This window comes from Heterocephalus glaber, unplaced genomic scaffold (assembly GCF_053883595.1).
Source record: "Heterocephalus glaber isolate CG9 unplaced genomic scaffold, H.glaber_assembly_v1.0 deba00001429, whole genome shotgun sequence".
Taxonomy (NCBI): domain Eukaryota; kingdom Metazoa; phylum Chordata; class Mammalia; order Rodentia; family Bathyergidae; genus Heterocephalus; species Heterocephalus glaber.
The window spans coordinates 25,800,400-25,821,528 of record NW_028258294.1 but is presented as its reverse complement, the minus strand read 5'-3'; the positions used below and the strand labels follow the sequence as shown (position 1 = coordinate 25,821,528).

The following is a 21,129-nucleotide window of genomic DNA, read 5'->3' as shown; positions in this document are numbered from 1 at the left end:
AAAACCAATTCTTAGCTCAACACAGGGGAAATGAATGGACCTGACAAACATTTGAAATACTTAAGGAAAAGTTGATTAAAGAAGGCTTCATGAATGATTAATTATAAAATTTAATATCTGTGGGAGAGAGTTTTACTGACATTTAAATAAATGCCAACAACACAGGGTGCAATGAGCATTTTCCATACCAAATAAAGCACCTCCAAGGTATTTATTCTGAATCACAATTACATAAAGTTGATATGCACAACTCTGAAATAAATGTGCATGATTGGCATGACTCACTGGTCAGAGTCATGCACTTTTGTTTTTACCATTATAATTTCAAGCCATGCTGTGTAAAGATCAGTACACTATACCTCTTCTCTGCCTTTTGCTTTTCAGCCATCTCTGCTTTCACCATTTTTTCATAGTCTCCAGTGATCTTCTGATGAACAAATCCAGTGGTCCCAGCCTACTAGAATCTCTGGAATATTTAATATTTGAGTAAATAGATATGTATTTACCATCTAATAGGTGTCAGAGTTTTGTGCTAGCTGGATGGATAGTAATTAAAAAAGCAAAGGCCTCCTTTCCTCGCAAGGAGATCCACCAAAAACTAAACAACAAAAACCAAAAAAACTCAACCAAAACTAAGTGTCAACAAAAAGCAGACTTTGATCTTAAATATTTTATCATGTAGTAGGAAAATAGACATCAAATAAATAAGCACAGATAAGCATTTAATTAAAATGTAGTGAGTGCTATGAAGCAAAGGCAGAATGTTCTCAGAACAATAACAACTCAAATGGAGGAGACCTGAAGGAAAAAAAAAGAGACCAAAAAAGAAAAAAAAAGTTCAAATGATGAAAGTAGAAGCAAGGATAACTTGGAAATTTTGTTTGATTGGACAACATATGAAGAATATGAGCTTTATTTGGCAGGTAGTTTCCTTCAAGTAGCAGATGAAGACTAGCTTACAACATACGGAGGTGATTCAGAGGAAAAGAGAAGAAGTTGCTTAGTCATATATATAAGGAATGTGAAATTTATTATGTGGATATCCCAGCAGAAAAAAGAGAAAAGAACTAGACTTCCTGCTCAGGACACTGATTCTGCTAAATTTCATTCAACACTTGAGAGAATTTCTGGGAAGTAGGTTTTCCTTCTGATATATAGGAGACACTCCCTAAATCCTTAGTGGTACACAGATGTGGAGTACCTCCAGGTCTCAGGAATGGAGAAGGTGAAATTATTGGCTGAAAATTGTTTGATAATCTATGATTGCAAAGAATAAGTAAAAGAGAGAAACTGATAGTTTTTTTTTTGGTAGAAATGAAACTCCGTTTTTGTGGTTAGTCCATGTGATTAAAACAAGAACTATGAAGGGCACGCATCACGTCTATTTGGGCTTTCCTGAATCTTAGGCACTTTCATTCCTTATATAGAAATAGGGAAAAAGTCTTTTTCTTTCTGTCTCTTTAAAATTTAAAAAATTTTCTGAATAGTAGTTCTTAATGGAATTGACACATCAAAATTACCTGGGGGTAATTTTGCTTTGAAAACTCCACATCCCTCAAAACCAGCTCAGGAGCTTCTTGTTCAGTGGTGCTGTAGTGGGCTTAGAGGGCAATCATTTGGAAGGCTTCTCAAGTGATTCTGATGTGTAGTCAAGTTTGAGAATGCTTCACAAGGGTTTATTTACCTTCTGTCTTTTTTTCCTTTTTAAACTAAATTTTTTTCCCTGAACATTAAATGACCACTGAAGAAGCATTAAAGAGCTCAAATGATCAGGTTTTTTTTTTTATTAGTATATGTGTGTAGTACATAAATGTTTACATTCCTTGTGTGGAGTTGGTGTTTGTACATAGCACATCTTAATTCCTTTTTCATCCACTTTCCCTCCCCTCCCTCTTCCCTTCATGTCTTGCTCCCCTTTCCATTTGAGAACGATCTATCTCCCTGCTTCCTATTATCTCTCTTTTATTTTATTCTTTATTTATAATTTGAGTTTCTCAAGTGATCAGATTTTTTTTTTTTTTAACATAAAACGAGGAGCTTAGAAAACTTTCATCAACAGTGTTGGTGATCTTATTGTTCTGGCTCCATCAGCCTACATCACAGGGGACAGTGAGTGGCTGGGCAGTAGGCCTCAAATGGAAAATCTGGCTTTGGCTGGAGAACTTGGCAGGGTTTCCTTCATATTCTCAGTTACCACATCTATTTAGTCCTATGTGTCCTTAACACAGCACTATATCGACTATTCTCACTGATAGACCACATGTTCCAATTAGTGCTTCTGAAAATAGGGTCTTTGGAACCATATTAGTTTATCCCCTTTCCTCTAGCAGATGTTTATGTAGATTCATAATCCATAATCAGAAACCTTTGAAGCTTGGGCCGGGGATTTAGCTCAGTGGTTCTGCCACCTGCCTGGCAAATGCAAGATCCCAAGTTTGATCCCTGGTACCAAAAAAAAAAAAAAAAAAAAAAAAGAAAGAAAGAAAGAAAGAAAGAAACCTTTGAAGCTAGATGTGCTTTGGAATTCAAGATGTCTTAGACTTCAGAAGGGTATGATCTGCATTCCATGTTTTAGATACCTCCTTGAGAGGGGTTGGAGGTATGCCATATAAAATCTTTGTGTTTCTACAGGAAACACATGACTACTTCTATAAGATGGGATGAATAAAGACTTTAAGTAGCCTCACACTTACTTGGTTCAAGTTTTGTCACAGAATGGCATTGCTAGAAACTCTATGAATCAGAACCTCTAGAATGTTAGGGCTGTTTGCATACTGGGTTGTGGACATAGGATGGAGGACTTTTGGTAGCATCACTTAACAATTGCTTTGTAAACTGTCTTTTCACAGACTTTGCTCATAACAAAAACATAATGCAAAGTTTAATGGATTTCCATTGTCAGCTATTTTCTGAGAGTTAATTACTTTCCATTTGGTTAGAAATGGAAACCTCAGGAAACCATAAATAAACCCTAAATTTTCTTTCTTTCTTTCTTTCTTTCTTTCTTTCTTTCTTTCTTTCTTTCTTTCTTTCTTTCTTTCTTTCTTTCTTTCCTTCCTTCCTTCCTTCTTCCCTCCCTCCCTCCTTCCTTCCTTCCTTCCTTCCTTCCTTCCTTCCTCTTCCTTCCTTCCTTCCTCCTTCCCTTCCTCCCTTCCTCCTCCCCTTCAGGTAAAATAGATTAAACAGATGCTTAGAAGCTGTTACTATGGTTTTAAACTCTGATGACTCAAGTTCAGAAATCTACAAAGCTAGTTGAAACCTCATGGCCATTTTTGCCTATGGTCATCTAGTGATTCTCCCTTGGACAGACTTCAGACATCTATCCTCTCTCCAGTTGTGTGGGTTATATAGTTTTCATAGTTCTGTTAGCTAAATTTTATTAGATTGACCTTCCTCTCAAATCTGTCGGGATATATGAACCCAAGGGTTCCTGGGTAGGTGGTCTTGCTTGACAGACTGCACTGCTAAATGCTGCATGGTCTCATTGTGTTTTGACAAACTCATAAGCTAAAGAGAAATATGAATTGTATGCATATATTTCCTCATCAGATTAGCTACTCTTTTAGAGTGATTTTATCCCTGTGTACTTCATGTGACATAGTTGATGGGTGGTTAAAAAATCCTATCTTTTAAAGTTAAAAGTAGAATTTGCTTTGGAAATAAATGGGTTTGAGCAAAGAAAATTTCTTGATGGAGCCTTTGGGAATGATCAAAAGGTCTCACAATAGGATGTGGAGTGGAGGGCAGAACAAATGGAGGGTAAAATTACTTTGGATTTAAAACAAAAGTGCTAATGGGGAGAGGAAATAAAAAAGGGGAAAATGGCTGAGTAACTGAGCAACCAGTTATTTATTGCATCAACTCATAACGAATTCAATCATTATGTACTGCAATTGTGTACTAATAAAGAATAATCCAACTCACTTTGTTGTTAAAAGAAGGTTTCATATAACATGGTTGATTATTATTCAGTTCTATTTGCTTATTGGTCAACAGTATAAAACCAATTTGTTTCATAATTTGTCTAACCTTTCTGTAAAATCTGTGACAGTCTTTGTGTGCAAGATTTGTTTGTATATAAATGAAAATAGGTAAGGTGGTTGAATACCAGCTCAAGAACATAGTTGGCAATAAAGAAAAAGTTGCACAATGCCACACGGAGAACAAGAGTCAGCTGAAGGAAGAGGTGTCAGGAAAACATAAGCCCTGAAGAAACATTAAAAAAATCTTGGAGAAGGAATTGAACTTTCAACATCAGTAGTGTCAGAGATGAGAAATAGTCTTGTCTAGGTTTTTAGAGGTAGTTTGATCCTGGACGTTACCGAGTTTAAACAATAAACTGTCAACAAAAGTTACAAATAACTTACTAAAAATGATATACTGGACTTGATAGAATGTCACGGTCACCTGAACAGTGGAAAGAGTACAGGAAAAAGATTTAGAAGTTTTGGGTTTCAGTTGTGTGGCATTAAATCATTCTGTGACTTGGGGGAAGATAGTTAACTACGCTGAGTAACAGTTTCCCTATATGTTAAAGGTTGGAGGAAACTAATTATTGGTTCTTTTATGTGGAAAATGACTCATATTATATCTAAGATGCCCTGGGAAGGAATGCAGGATTTGGAATCTGAACTACTCATATGAACTATACCTGTTTGCATTCTGCATCCACCACTCACTAGTTGTACAACATAGTAGCCAATTAAATTTCTAATCCTTACTTTATCTATAAAATAGTAATAATAATACCTATGCGTCAGATAGTTTGGGGAGGATTAAATTTTTTTTTTTGTTTTTTTGTTTTTTGGTACTGGGAATCGAACTTGGGATCTTGCACTTGTGAGGCAGGTGGCGGAACCACTGAGCTAAATCCCTGGCCCAAGGATTAAATATTTTAACCTAGGTACAGTACCTGTCACAGAGATGCTTGATACATATTAGACCTATCTCTTTCAGATTTAAAATTCAATGGCCATAATTTGCTTCTCTGCAACTTTGCATGAGAAAAATATCCATTTCTGCTTTGGAGGCTAGTCCAACTTCAGACCAACTTATCCCTCTTGAGCAGAAAAAGAAATCACGTAAAGTAACACTAATTCCACGCCACAATTTTCCAGTAATATAAAATTTAACAGCATATATTCAAATCCATATGCTTCTATGGTTACTGATTATTAACCAAGAATGGTCTATTTAAAGACCAGTTTCCAGAGAAGTAATGATTTTTACCTATAGTTTTCTTTATTACTACATAATTTCTATATCTACCATAAGAATAACACCTTCCCAACATTAATTCTAAATATTACCTCTGTTTGTTTTAATAATCCCGAGAAATATAATAGTAATAGAATGTTTGCTCACTTTTTTTTTTGCCTTGAAATAATTGGTGGCTGCTACTGTCATTCACTTCACTTCCAACCCCACTAAACCAGGTATAACTCCACTTAGAGTTACAGCAAAAAGCAGCCTACAAACAAAGAAGAGATGAAATCTTAAATCCTTTTTGAAAATAAGAAGTCCCTCTCTTATGTCTCAACATTTCTTCTCACTAGGTAGCCATCATCAGAATGCTTTGGCAGGACTCCCTCACACTAAATCCTGAGTCAGAAGTGCCAATGATGATGAATATCCCATGTAATCAGAAGTGTCCACCTGAATTTTTTTTGTTCATATTTCTTGAGTGTGCAGGCTTTCTGTCTCCCTCAGTTCCTAGTTCTTTGGGAGGGGAGAGGGCTTGTACTTCAGAAATGTTGATGGGACCAGTTTTCCTGTCCTAAATCTGATGTGTCTATTTCCTGCTGAGTTACATGGTGTCTCTATTTCTATTCGTCCAAATTGTGTATCTGAGCCTCACCTATCAGAGGAAGCTAGGACAAAGAGAAAGAGCCTGGGCATAAGTGCATAAGTGGAAAGTATGTATCATTATATAGGACCATGCAGCTATACAATTCTTAATTTTGATTTACATTTCATCTGTTAATTTAATTGTATAAGTATATATTGTATTGACCCAACTAATAGAGTCACCTAGGCTTGAAAAGTATTTTTTCACTGATGAAGAATTTCCAAGTGATTATCATATTTCAAAAGACACCTATGCATTGTTTTGGATATATTTTGCCCATATTTCTGATCCTAGTATTTATTTGGATGTACTGCTGTCTTCCTTTGATAGGTATTTTTGATCCTGAATTCCCCATTTGTAAATGAAATGAGCAGATGATAGAAGTTTTTCTACTATGTTTTCATTAAGATGGTAATGAAGTACAAGAATATTAGATGCTGATTTAATTCAATTTTGCCCTAGGAAAACACAATGACCTAAATAATAAATATACTTTAAACTGAAAAGTCAGTGTTTCAGTGTGAGTTATACTGTTAACAGTATATCTTACATTTTGACTGATAGGCAAAAAGACCTTTACCAGATCAATGTGACTGAATCATGTGAATAAATATTGCTTTTATAAGGGAAAGAAATATTTAAAAATAATTTTAAGGCTTTGGATCTTATTTTAGAACTGACAACTGAGGCTACATTTCAGGAGTTATAAATCTGGAAGTATCATAGTAAACAAAGGGCAAGGGAATATTTAACATTGAAATAGGTCTTTTTCCAGAGAAGTTGATTGGTTTAGAAGTCAGCACATTTTCACATAAGGTTGATGCTAAAAAAGTGCTGCATTCTCAGGCTAGTACATGCATATGCAATTATGGAGTACAAGGTCTGTGAATCCAGAGGTTGGTCCAGGAGAGGATTGAGGAAGCTGGGAGAAAACTGAGTCTTTATGTGGCACCAGTCTGTATAGTAAGAGCAGCCTGGAACATGAACCCTGTAAGGCTGTTCCAGCAATGGCCCTGGCTCCGAGGCCTCTCAGTTCATTGGTGTCTGATCAGCAACCACAAAGCCGTGTTCATCAGGCTTCCTGTGTACTTGTTAAATCTGTGTGATTCTTTTCATTTTCACCACTACCACTACAGCACCACACCCTGCTACAACTCCTGGTAACTTTGTAATGGATCTGCTTTTCATCTACTCTTTCCTATTGTGTTTCCAAAATATAATCACTCTGGTCTTTTATTTTTTTTCAATTTTTATTTTTATTGGTATATGTTTGCAGTACTTAATAATTACATTTCTCTCAGGGAGTTGGTACATATACATAACACATCTTAATTCTTTTTTTTCATTTTTGATCCCCTTTCTCTTCCTTCCCTCCTCCTTCTCTCCATATCTTGGTCCCTTTTCTTTTTGCAAAAGATCTAGCTCTTTATTTCATATTATCTTTTATTTTGCTCTTTGTTTATATTTTGTGTTTTTTATATAAGAGAACCTTATATTTTTTATATAAGAGAAACCATGTGATATTTAAACTTGAGAGTCTGATTTATTTCACTTAATATTATAGTAGTCTTTGGTCTTTTAAAGAAACCTTTTTTTTTTTTAGGAAATCATAGCTACATTGAAATCCGCCAATAATTTCTTATTATCCTTACAATAATCCTAAATCCATAATGAGATCTCCAAGGTCTCTATAATATTGTCTGTCTCCATTTTTCTAACCTCATGTTGGGCAATTCTGCATATCAGTTTTACTTCTGTTACCCGGGTCTCTTTCTAGAAGTGTTTTCTAGATTCTTTCTATCCTGAACAAATAATTCATCAAGACAAATGCAAACACTAGCAGGGTTTTATATTTATAAAAGGCAGGAAAACACATATGTTCTGCAGAGCAAGTTTGGGCCAAGAAAAAGTAGGAAAGGAAATATACTCTATAGGACAGGGGTGGGCTACTGTGAGAGAATACAATAGCTGCCAGCTCAATGGGGACTGCTCTTGTATTTTCCACTCCTCAGGCTGGTGTCAGATTTAGGCTGTCCTGTCGAAAACCTGCTCAAGTTCTGGGGAGATGTCCATGTTCAGGGTTTTGGGAACTGTTCTGCGCATCTGTCCTGGGATTTTGTAATTAACAGGTCACACCTACTTCCTCAGTCACTCTGCCATGCCCTAATCTCCTGCCTCACTTCTATTCTTGCTTACCAGGTGTGTTGGAGCATTCATGCATGTTGTTTCCTTTTCCCGAACACTTTTCCCTCAACTCTGCCTGGCAGGTCCTCAGAGCATCATGATTAAAGCTCAAAATCATACAATAGCTGTATAAAGGCCTTTAACAGGCTGATTAAAATACAGAACTAGATTTATTTGACCTGACAGTCTTTAGCATGTCCTAAACACACACACACACACACACACACACACACACACACACACACCCATTATTTAACAACAACACAAAGTTTCATAAAATGTTATTTTGCAAATGTTTGTGAGCTATTGTCTAATCCTTAGAGCTAATGTTTTATTTCCTGTGTTCAAATTATAATTCACATATGAATTATATCTTGATAACTCTTAGCAGGGCAAAGAAACTGGTCAGTATATTTAAACTCCATGAAATATTATGGGCAGGTCACTCTCCCCAACAAATTGTTATAATGAAAAGGAGACTCTAATTTATTTGGCCAACTAACTGACATTTCAATAAACAGTAATAAAATTACTCTAATATGATTTAGATTCTATTGAGAGGCCACTAATGGTATTCTGTAGGCCAGAACTAGTCTATAGATGTTTTGTTTAACCCATACAGTATTAAAAGCAACTTGAGGCAATATTTAAAAATTGAGAGAATGAAAATAATTGGGACTTTTGGATTTTCCTAATACTTGGGAGGTGCTGATAACCTGAGATTCATATTCTCCACTTGTTAATAATCAGCTGAGGCTGAATGGGGACTAGAGTTTGTTCTTGACTTGTTAAACTACAGATTGCTGCCCCCCCAGGAAGTTTCTCATTCAGCAAATCTGCATTTTTATCAAGTTCCCAGGGTGAGGCTGATGCTGCTCCCCAAGAATCCATACCTGAGACTTTCAGTACCACCAAGTTTGGAAATGTGCTTTCCAGCTCACCACAGTTGTTGTTGTTGTTGTTGTTGTTGTTGTTCTTCTTCTTCTTCTTCTTCTTCTTCTTCTATTCATTAAGTTTATTGGTACATTTTAGGTGTACAGTATGATGACATTCATCATTGGGAATTTGTACCTTTACATGATATATCTTGGCTATATTTTCCCCATTCCCCTGCCCTCCCTTCAACCATTCCAGCCCTCCCTATTTACAAAGACTTTGATTCCATTTTTTCCTATTCTCATATTTATTCCTTTCCCTTTGGATTCTTCTGGTCTGGGTATCCAGTGCAATTTATTACCATGCTTATAGTGTTACTTTTGGTATATATGGGGAAATATTTTCCCCTCCGTACCTCTCCTGAAAGTAAGGAAAAAAACCCCCAGAAAACAAGGAATATTTCAACATATTTATTATCGAAATATTTGGCCTTCTTCACTTATGTACACTTCCTACATGGCTTCTGGAGATTTTTGAATCTGGAGCACAGTTCTGTGGTATTTTTCACATAGACAAAGAATAAAATCAGGCAATAGGGCTTTAACTTTCAGGCATTCAGACCTGGGTTTCAGCCCCTGGCTCTGCTGTTTAACAGCTCTGTGACACTAGGAGACTTTTGAACCTCAAGTCTCATTCCTCATCTATAACAAAGGGATGATACTTATCCCATTGGGTTATTATAGAATTAAAATACTGAATGTGATATCCTTAATACACTATAAATGCTTAATAACTTTTTAAATCAATGTGATTATTGATAATGTTACTGGAGTTCTAAGGCCAAAGGCCTGGCTCCAGAGGTCCCAATAGGCTAGGTGTAGGCCACCCATCCCACGATACATCAAAGTGATGAGCAGTGGTGAAGGGCAGAAAAGAAGCTTTAATCCACATGGTGGTGCTGAGAAGCACAGAACAGTTCAAGATCTGTCTTTGTGGAGCTGACAAAAACTTTGAGGTTTTATAAAAATTGAGAACAGAGATAGGGTTGTGGATTTGCATATGGGGGGAGCTTGAAAATGCAGCAGTATAAGTAATTCTGGTCAACATGAGATAGATAAGTAGATAAGATAGGACATGAGATAGAATCAAACATTTAAAAAAAGAATGCAGCAGATATCTGTCCAGGAACAAAACAGAACAGTGATAGTCTTTATCAAAATTGGAAATACAGGATTTGCTGGATAGGGTAAAGGAAATGAGCTAACTTTTGGACTTGTGCTTAAAATGTGTTAATGATATAGTTGAGGATATCTCTTAATGTATGGACATGGGACTCAGAAGTTCCTGGGCTGGAGACATGGCTCTGGGAATCATTAGCTTACACGGTTGTTAAAAATTACCATAGATGTTAACATTTCTCAGGGGTAGTGTGTTTAATGGGAACAAAGACTATAATGCAGGGAGCAAAAAGAAGGAGCTTACAAAAAAGACTGAGAAAGAAAAGTCAGGAAAGCAGGAGAAAATCAGAAGAATGTGGTACCTCCTAGGAGGAAACAGCTGCATAGGGGAGGTTTCAGTTGCATTTGGAAGCTAGGCTCTGATTGGGACATCTATTAGCACCGATGCATGATTTTTCTTAGCAGTCCTCAGCTATCAAGATATAGAAGAGGAAAAGGGAGATAGACCAGATGGTCTAAAAATGAGAGGTTTACAGACACGGCAAAAGAGAAGAACAAGGAAAATAAAAATAAAATAAATTTGCTAAAGTAGTAAATCTATAAAGTGATTAAATATAAGACAATATGATGTTGGGTGGGCAACCCAATTTTGGTTGTCTTGAGACTCCAAAGTAGAATAGTTGTAAATATAATATATAGCAAAATGAAAAATTTAATGGGGATTCATGGACACTTGTATACTTCACCAAGAAATTGTCCAAGTGCTGAGTGAAATAGAGACAAAGAGTAATTCTTGTGGAATGAACCTAGACTTATACTCCAAGTATCTCTTTTTTTTTTCTCTTTCTTCTAAAGTGACAATAAATATTTAACACTGTACTTTTTTTCCAAGCAGATTGTTTTTTAAAGAGCAAACCGCTGTACCAGTATTTTTCCATCTGGACATAAAATAACCACATGAAAGTCAAATAACATTCATGCATGAAAAAATAACTTTCAGATTTTATAGTTGGCTTTGAATTTACTAAAAATATTATCAATATAGCTGACATTTTTAGCACTTTTAAATGTGTGAATTACAAATGCTTTCTGTGTGGTGTAGGTCTATCCCTGCACCATGGCCCTTGAGGACTGGAGGATCTCCCATGTTTTGCTGCATCACTTAGGGAAGGGAATCTTTAAAAGGTAATGAGTCAACCTGCTTAGACTCTGCATAAAGCCATCTTTCCTTTGGGGGAACGGGTACCTCCCCAGGGGAAGTACCCAGAAAGAAGGAACCATGGCTCCTGGACCCACAGTTGTTCTCATTGTCTCCTCTTCATTCTCCTTTCCTCTAACCTCAGAGAATCCTATTTTAGGCAGGGAGTGGAGAGAATGAATGCTCTTTGACTTCTGTTTCTCCTACACATTTTGTCTATATGCCACCCCCTCACTCTTTTAAAACAATGAGACAAAAGCACTTATGGGGTAATTCTGCTTTCTGACCAGCTATATTGATTTCCTGAGGCAGCAAGTTAAGTAAGCATTGCCTATAAGCTTAGAAAAGGGGAAAGATCAGGAGAAAAATGTGCTAAAATAACTATTCTACAACACCCACATGAAATTCTTTATTCTTGTGGCAACAAAATTAGAAAATTAGTTATTGGCTTAGATATTTAGATTGAAGTGTCATTTCAAACTAGAGGTAAGACATAGTGGGAGTTATTAGATCATCGAGAATGTGCCCTTTAAGGGATAGTCTCTGTCTTTTGCTGTCTGGCCAGGAGGTGAAAAGTTTTCCCTAGTCACATGCTGTTGCCATGATGTGCTGCTTTTCTCAAAGCCCCCAAACAATGGGGCCAACCAAGCATGGGCTAAAACTCCAAAACTATAAAGTAAAATAAACCATTTCTCTCTAGAAGTTGATTATCTCACGTATTTGCTATAGTAATGGAAAGCTGACCAACACAGACATGCCATGCTGGATTTTGTACGTACCCTTCTTTCCAACATGATTGTAAGTCCCTTGAGTTTTATAATATGTGACTGTAAGTCTCAGAATAGCTACTATCAATAATAAATATTTATTCATAATGGGGTTCTGTAAAATTTCAGAGACCACCCATGATACCTTACACTTCTCACACAAAGGGAAGAGACTGAGTGTCATTAATGACTGAAATATCCTGTTGAGCCATTAACAGAGAGTTGAGAATTGGTCAGTCAGGCCTAGCTAGGCAGTGAGGTGAAAGCCTCAAGGTTTTAAGAGAAGAAATATAGTTATTTGGCATCAGATAATAGTTTTCAATTGTGGTCACTATTATTTCTAAAGATTCCTTCCCATTCTCAAAGCTAGAAGACCAGGGCTCCTTTATCTCTATGTCTGACCACGTTACTACCTGCTTCAAAAGCTGCCCACATGGCTTTTTTCATCTTTGTTTGCAGCACAAACCTACTAGCTTCATCTATCAATGGCAGAATTTTAGAATCTTTGACTTGACAGGACCTGGGGACCACATTTTTACCATACTGTACCAAGTACCAAGCAATGCACCTCTATGCTATTGCCCTAGGAGTTTGGAGATGGAGAATACCAGGAAGCAGAACTATCAGCTGCCGAGTTTAAAAAGTATATACTTGTGACACTTGAATTGCAGCTGCTTTTTAGAACTCCACCTAAAAATAGCTCAAGCTCAGATTTTAGAAATTCTGACCTGAGTGGAGACGATTGAGTTTAAGAAATGTGAGTTCTTCTTAGGCTTTTATAAGCAGCTATGAAGGAAGTCTCATCCTTAACAAGAAGAGCAATTAATATGAATGATATTTATCTCCTAGACATGCACGAAAGATTAAGTGAGACTATATAGGTGAAAGAACATTGACTGCCATTTAGATATTTACTGGTATTACTCATTATAATTATGTACTTGAGGTACAGCAAATGCTTTTATATTTGGTATGACTATTAAATTCAGAGTGAGGCCCTTTCCCAACACCCACTAAATTGATCATGCTGATATTTAAATCAGATTCTGAAAGCCTCAAAATACTAAAGCATCCATTTTCAGATTGCAGTTTAACACAAATGTCTTACCTTTTATGTTGCATTTTTAAACCAATTCAATCAGAAAAGTACTTTGATGTTGTAAATACCTACATATCAGCTCATCTACTTTTAAATTAATCAAAATATTTAGGCATCTTCATAGAAATTTCTCATATGCATAAAACAAGGCAATAGTTATTTACTTCCCTGCACTATAATGTGTTTTAAGAAATCTCTATTTGCCTTGTATAAAAGGAATAAAAGCTAGTTTCATGGAACTCTATTGTCAGAATAATGAATGTTTTGATAATACCCCGATTCAAAGCTTGCCCAGTGTTCTCCCTCAAGCTATGCAGAGTGTATCCCCATTGAGTCCTAAAGGAAGAAAATTCTTCCTTCACCCTCTTCCTATACTTCCTTCAGAGCTGGGCTTGTAGCCAGTGTGAATAGAAAATGGTTAAACTGTTAACAGGTTAACAGCCAACATGATGTTCTCAGAATCTCTCAACATTACTTAGGAAACCAGTTACAGGCAGTTGAGTAGCAGCCAGAGAGTACACTTGAGAGTTCACTTGAGCTTATTATTATACATGCTGACATATTCAAATTGGCTTGAATTCCCTAGGCACCCTGAATGTTGGGGGAGGTGGACAAGAAGCATGCTGGATACGAGTGGGGCAGGAACACTAGAAGAAGCTGGGTCTGTCATTAAAGATATGCTATATATATTTCCCTAAGGCAAATTAGTCCCACAATCATGAATTCAGACAACAAGGAAAGAGCTGTGAATCTAAAAAATGAGGCTGTATTTCTAAGTCATATATGTTAATCCTTTTAATATATTAAGAATTCTATCTGGTATTAGCATTCAGACTGCTTTTTTTGGAATCATTTATAAATGTCTTTCAAAAATTCTATTCTAGCCAGGTAAGTTAATCCATATCCATCCTACCAAATAGGCTGAAAAAAAAAAACACAAAAACCAAACAACAAACCATCAAACCCAAAAACCCCCCAGGAATTATGAGTAAATGTCTGTGACATTTTGGGTAATCGGAGTTATTGGGGAAACTTTTGAGCACTGGTGACTACAAACATAACCTTTGACTGTTTTAACTAAAGTGGTTTGAGAGGATTCAGAGTTGTGTTGGAAGGTGTAGGCAAAGGCAGGGGAATTTGCCGAACACAAAATTGTTTATTAGTCTTCTGTGTTTGTGACCTTTCAGTAGTACAATAGAAAAAGAACTCAGCATTGTAAAAATCGTATGTTTCAATAACATGATAAATAGAATATAAACAAATATATAATCTCTATTATAATAAATATATAAATAGAATATATACATAGAATATAAACATATAGCTAATACTGAATATAATCTTTTTGAAACATATGTAGCTTTACAATCCTTATTAAGTTTGCCATTTCATTCAGAAATGTGTAACGGAACATGTTATGGTTTATATCTGAATGTCCCCTCAAAACCTCCTGTGCTCATAGGTGGGGCTTTTTAAAGGTGATTGGATGAGGGTGTGATAGCTAAATATGATCTTGGGAGGTGAAGCCTAGTAGAAGGAGGTGGGTCACTGGCCTAGAAGGGTCTATCTTACCCCTTTCTCCCTTCATATTCTTTCTGCTTCCTGATGCCATGCCATAAGCTATCTCTCTTTTGTCATGCTGCCCTGCTTTGGAGCCAGCTGAGACTTTGGACTGAAACCTCTACAAACTGTGAGGCAAAATAAACCTTTCTTCCTTATACTTACAGATGTCAGGTATTGTGTGTCTCACTGATGAGAAAGTAACTAAGACACGTGTTGACAGACCTTAATCTGGATTAATCACAGGAAAATGGAAATGAGTTAGGAGATGAAAGTTGGAGAGTGAAATAAAGTAGAGACTTGGAAAAGGTGGACTTATACTTAGCATATTATCTAGACATTTTGACCACAGACCAAAAGTGATGGACAGTGCAATAGCAAGAGAGCCCAACATGAGGACGAGGGCAGGGAGAGTCTTGACACCGGAGAATTTTGGAGCAAGTGAAACTGAAGGATCTAAGCAGTGCTGTCTAGTAGAAACCTATAGTTTAAAATTTTCTAGTAGCTACTTGTAAAACAAAAAAGAAACAAGTATAATAAATCCTAATAATTTTATATTGTATTGAATCGAATATATATCTAAAACATTATACCAACCTGTGGCATTATGTGCATGTCAACTATGTAGCAGCCACACGTTGCTACCATACTGGATGGCACAGAAATCAGCCAGGCCTTGGCACTGGCTAAGTTTATCAGATCAGAGGAAGACCGACATCATGATGGGATAAAATCACTGTTAACTGAGAATTCAATTCTGAGAACAGAAAATCTGAAACAGTTCAATAAAAAATTTCCATTTCACCTGTGATCAAAGCTACAAAAATTAAAATATCACTAAGATACTACTTATGTGTCAAAATAGGTAAGGTTATCCTGCTCTCTAGTTGCTTAAAGTATGCTAAAACTCACAAGGTGCTGTTGGCAGTGTAAACTGGCATAACTCTTTTGGAAAACAACTTCATATTCTACGTCAAGAGCTTTGAATTGTTTTCCAACTTCTAAGATTCTATCACAAGAAGCAAGAATAACAATCAAGTTTTAACACTACAAAGATAATCCAAAATTTGGAAAAATTTTGTGTCAATATTATTAATATTATTGTTAAAAGAAGTGAGAAATAGAATCACCCTCAAACTTAGACAAAACCCAAATTAAAATGAAAATACATCAACAGAATTGAGGTGTTTACTAAAGTGCTTTTTAAAGAACATATAATGACAAGAGAAAACACATGTCTTAATCTGCTGTTGCCTCAATAAAGCTACATAAACACACACAAAATCTGGGTGGTATATGATTTTAAAAAGTTTGTTTTTCATGCATATGTTTGCTGGTTAGCTGGCATATAGCTCTGCTTTCACTTTCAGGAATGTTGGCTTTGGTTGCAGGTCTGGGATCAGGTATGCTGTATGTATAGACGCTCCTTGATTTAAGACGGGGTTATATCCCAATAAATTCATCATAAGTTGAAAATGTATTTAATACACCTCGTCTATCTAATGTCATGGCTTAATGTACAGTATTAGTCATTTCCAATATTGTACATTAATTACAGAATTGGTCATTTCCCCTTGCAACCATGTGGCTAACTGGGAGCTGAAGCTTGCTGGTATTGCTCAACCTTTTGTGAGAGTGTCTCACCACATATCTCAAGCCCAGGAGAAGAGCAATGTTCAAAATTTAAGGTGTATTTCACCTGAGTGTGTATTGCTTCCGCACCATCTAAAGTTTTAAAACAATCATTAAGGTGAACCATCTTAAGTTGCAGACTGTATTCATTTTGCAGCCCAGGTTTAAGGGACATCTGCTACAAGAGTAAGGTTCTTTCATGGCAGACTCTTGGTGTGCAGAAAGGCAAGTAAAACTGCACAGCACTGTGTAAGCTGCTTAGCTCATGTCTGCTTTGTTCTCACTGGCCAAAGCAAGTCACATGGTCCAGCCTAACTCTAGTGGTGGGAAAAATACCCTATACCTGCCATAAGAACATGGCAAGAATGTTTTGTGTATTACTCAACAGGAATAAAGAACTAGAACAAATGATTCAATGTACCATGGCCTGCTCCCATTTTTATTATTCATATCCCTCCAACCTTCAGATGTTCACCTGTATTCCAAGATTCTCAAAAATCTTATTCCCAGATAACATCAGGCTAGAAAAGACAGCATCTTAGAATCCATGTCAACTCCAGATACACTCCCTCTCAGTCTGGAAACCCTTAAACAAATAAAACAAAATTTCCACTCTCTAATACCTGACATATAATGATGGAACAGGAACAAGAGAACCACAGCAAACATCTTCATTGTAATAGGGGAAGAGTGAGATGCATACAGCAGGCACAGGGTTACAGTCATTGGGAAATCTTGATAGGCAAATGTTGCCAGGTTCTCCTACCTTGGGGAAGAGACTGTACTTGAATCAGACTCCATTCCTGTTCTGTAGGTGTTGCTCCCCAGATCTGAGCCCATGTTTTCTCTATGACTTTGGTACCGCTCTTTGAGGAGTTCTTCTTTGACCAATCTCCCTTGAGTGCTTCTAAAGAGGGCTTGAGAATATGCCCTATTTGTTGGTGGACCAGTGTGCCTCCTGAGAAAGGCAGGGGAGGAGTCCAGAGGTGAATTTATGTCTCAAAGTGTCAAAATCACTCTTAGTTTGAGCTGACAAAACTTTTTGCAATACTGGTCAACTTTTTATCTTTGCAAATTCTACAATTCCAGGGCTTATTTTTATTATTTCTTAATATTGTTTGCAAATAGGCCATGGTTTTCTATGAATCCATTAACACTGCACCTTGAAACTTGCTCATTTTTTGTCTTTTAGTTTATTGAAAGTAGCATTTATAACAAATGGACCAGCCTTTTCCAGTCTTTTATATTAACATCCTTACTGCCTGCCCCCTAATCACTAAACTAATAACACATATATTGGGACTTGTTATGGCAGTACCTCACGTCTAGTACCAATTTTCATCATAGTTAGCTATTACAATAATGATATGTAACAAAATGACCAAAAGGTCTCAATGAACATGAAATCTCAGAGACGTGCAGTAGTAAGCATTAGTTTCTTATTCGTTGGCTAGGGTTTGGCTCAGCTTTTGCTGAACATCAGCTAGACTTAGGGACTGGCTTTGAGTTGGGTTCAGGTCTGCTCCATGTGTGGTTATTCTGCACTGCTTCCTACATAAGCTCTTGTCAGTATGGACAATCACATTGCAAGAGAACAGCCTGGCCCATCAGCTCACTCTGAGACTTTGCTTGGATTTTATTGTATTAATCATAAATTTTATTTTGTATTTTTGATGCATTGACATCTTGGGGCTTTGCTAATGCCAGAGAAACTGCTCATACCAGGTTAGTAAATTCCTAGAGAAACAAAACAAACAGCTTGTGAGTGTACCTTTCATATGCAACCCAGCCAGTTGTAGCCACCCTTAACCACTTTCCTTACCAAGCGCTTACATTCTGGGAGGCCAGTATTTTCCTGCCTTAACCATCCCTAAGATTAAGTCCAGAAAACTTGGAATAGCCCTTACACCACAGAGCCCATGTGAAATTATTCAAAGAAACTAATCCTAAACCTATTTGCCTTGCCTCACCCATTCTTCCCCATTGAAACCACAATAAAGGCTCTTGTGCCCATTTTCTCCTTGCTCCTATCTCCTGATTGACCTCTGTACTTCCCTATGTGCCCTTCTGCACATGTCCCATGGCATGACATGCTTTTCTCTCTTGAGATCTGTAGTAACAAACTATCTTTGCAATGGCAGTGGTCTCCTACTGGCCTTGATGTATGAAGTAATAAAACCTAAATTATAAAACATTTGTTCACTAATATCCCTTTGACCAATTTAAGTCACTTGGTAAAACCAAAAGTCTAGATGTGGAGAATTATTCTCTCCTTACTAGTTTGTTTAGAGACAGGGTGCATTTCCACTAGGAAGGAGGAGTGAGATACTCTTCACCAGAATGATAGGAATATGAGTATATAATTCTAATAGAGGAGAGTGAAGCATTGTGACCTATTATTCAATCTGCTGCACCATATTCATGTGTGATGTCAGTTAAAAAATGGAGACAAACAATATGACTTCAAAAATGTAAAACTGAATCTCTGCAGAGAAGGCTTGGAGGAAGGTGAAAGATTTCTGCAATGAAAATTATAAAGTACTGATGAAAGGTGCTGCATGAAGCCATGACAGGGTTGCAGCTTCCGCCTGCTTCTCCTAGTGCTCATCCTTGGGGAAGCAAGCTGCCACCTGAGAAAGATCCCTCCCAAGATGCATGCTGCCTGGAGGCTGCAGGTCGAGTGCCTTGTGATCTGGTTGATTAATTATGAAAATGGCCCCACACCTTCAAGCTTCCCTGTATCTGTGTTCCTCTTCAGTGTGACTTTGGAGCTCCTCTCAATAGGAAGTGGACTGTCCATTCCTGCCCCCTGAACCTGGGCTGCCTGGGACTGGCCACAAGTGACCCCTTATTCTTACGGGTCTCTGTTCTTCTGCTCCCACTCCAGGGCCTGTGAGCACCATGAGCAAGCCCAGGCCAGCTTGCTGGAAGAGAAAAAGCCCACACAGAGCAGAGCAGAAGTTCCTCTGCCTATAGCCACCAACCCTGAGAAAAGGCAGGCTACAGGGAACCCTGGAATGCACACCAGGGCCCAGCAGACACCAGAACTTTCTACCCACACCCAGCCAAAATTCCCAACTTGAAGAATCATGGGCTAAATAAATGCTTACTAAGTTTCTAAACATTGGGGTGGTTTTTATGTGGCAAGGCTAATCTGAGAGAAAGAATGATTCTATCAACCCACGTGGGTCAGGGATGTCCCTCACCCCTGAAATATAATCCTGCCTGGCCCATTACAGTGAAAAGACTTTGATTACTACTATCAAAAAAGAGGTACTGGAATCCCTGGTACCAAAGAAAAAAAAAAAAAAGGAGAGGTACTAGAGCCGGGTGTGGTGGCACACACCTGTAATCCTGGCAGGGAGAGGCAGGAAGATCACAAGTTCAAGGGCAACCTGGACTCCACAGTAGGATGTTGTCTCAAAAAGAAAAAGACAAAAGAGGTATGAAGATTTCTGAGATACCAGCCCCAGGTGCCTAGGACTGTGGCCAGCACAGGGGAGACCCTGTTTGAGAATGAAACCTCCAGCCAGGAAAGCAGCACTAAGCAACAGAAACAGATTTCTTGTTTCATTTGAGCTCCTTAATCCAACAGTGCCTGAAGCCAGATGTCCCAGGTCTTTTTAGTTACATGAATTAATGCATTCTATTGGGTTTCTGTCACTTGCAACCAAAGGATTGCTAAGATTGCTGACACACACAGCCAAGAGATTTCAACCACCCTTACCTCATTCCCTGCTCTGTAAATTAAGGTGAATAATAGAACCTATTCCTCATAGGATTGCCGTGATGGTCAAGTGAGATACAACTTGGGAAATGTCTAGATTCAGTCCTTGCTCAATCCAGAATCACTGTCATGGATTACCATCTGAATGCAGAGACACTGGAACTGAAAAGTGTGGCCCAGATTTCAGTGGGAAGCTCTGGGCTGTTGTCTGGGCCAGGCTTTGACAAAGCCAACCCACCTCCAGAGCAGAGGTGGGACAGGGAAGCTGGAGGGTCTGAAGGATGATCTTGAACTTCTGACAAATTTTCAGTCTAGATCATAGTTGAGATCATTGGTGCCTCGGGGTTGGGGGGCAGCTCCAGACAGGAATTTGTAGATCAGATCTGTGGCCCAGGGATGGTAAAGGTATTTTCTCTAGCTGTGGTATCTCCCAAAAGCACTCCAACCCAGCAGCTCTCAGCTGTTTAAAACCTTAGCGGCATTGTGACTCAGTGCACCCAAAAGAAAAGTTCAACTGACCATATTCCCTTCCTCTGAGAGATAACGCTCGTTAAAAAAAAAATAAAGTACTGATGAAAGAAATTATACAGGACACACACATGTACAAAACTGGAAAGGTAACCCATGTACATAGATTGGAAAAATAAATTTGTTAAATAGGCCATACTACCCAAAGCAACATATAGATTCAATGCAATTAACATTGAAATACTAGCCCGCTGCAGACAGGCAGGTCTGTGCATGTCCTACTGAGGTCCTGAGTCACATGGAAGACACCGAATCACCCCGCTGCAGACAGGCAGCCACCTGATTCCACACTACAAAGATGCAGAGGACACCAGACCACCAGACCAAGGTACTGAGTCCCACTGTTCCCGGCACAGAGGTAGGGGATTCTGAGCCATTGTCTCACTGCTCCTGGTCCAGAGGAAGGGGCTTCCTGGTCATCATCCCTCGTGCTGCTCCCAGCCCAGAGGAAAGGGCTTTTGGGCCACCTTCTGTCCCGCTGCTCCTGGCCCAGAGGAAGGGGCTTCTGAGCCACCATCCCACTGCTCCTGGT

General features: G+C 38.0%; 1 long non-coding RNA gene across 2 annotated transcripts in view; it reads left to right on the top strand.

Moving 5' to 3' along the window:
• Positions 1-19,429, top strand: part of LOC101712654 (uncharacterized) — a 45,366-nt gene extending 25,937 nt beyond the window's left edge. The window contains exon 5 of one of the 2 annotated variants that reach the window (XR_015451653.1): positions 19,230-19,429. This is a non-coding gene — a long non-coding RNA (uncharacterized LOC101712654). Of the gene's footprint in view, positions 1-384; positions 2,491-19,229 lie in introns of those variants that run through there. The other variant, XR_015451654.1, reaches the window with a different exon arrangement.
• Positions 19,430-21,129: the final 1,700 nt, after the last annotated feature.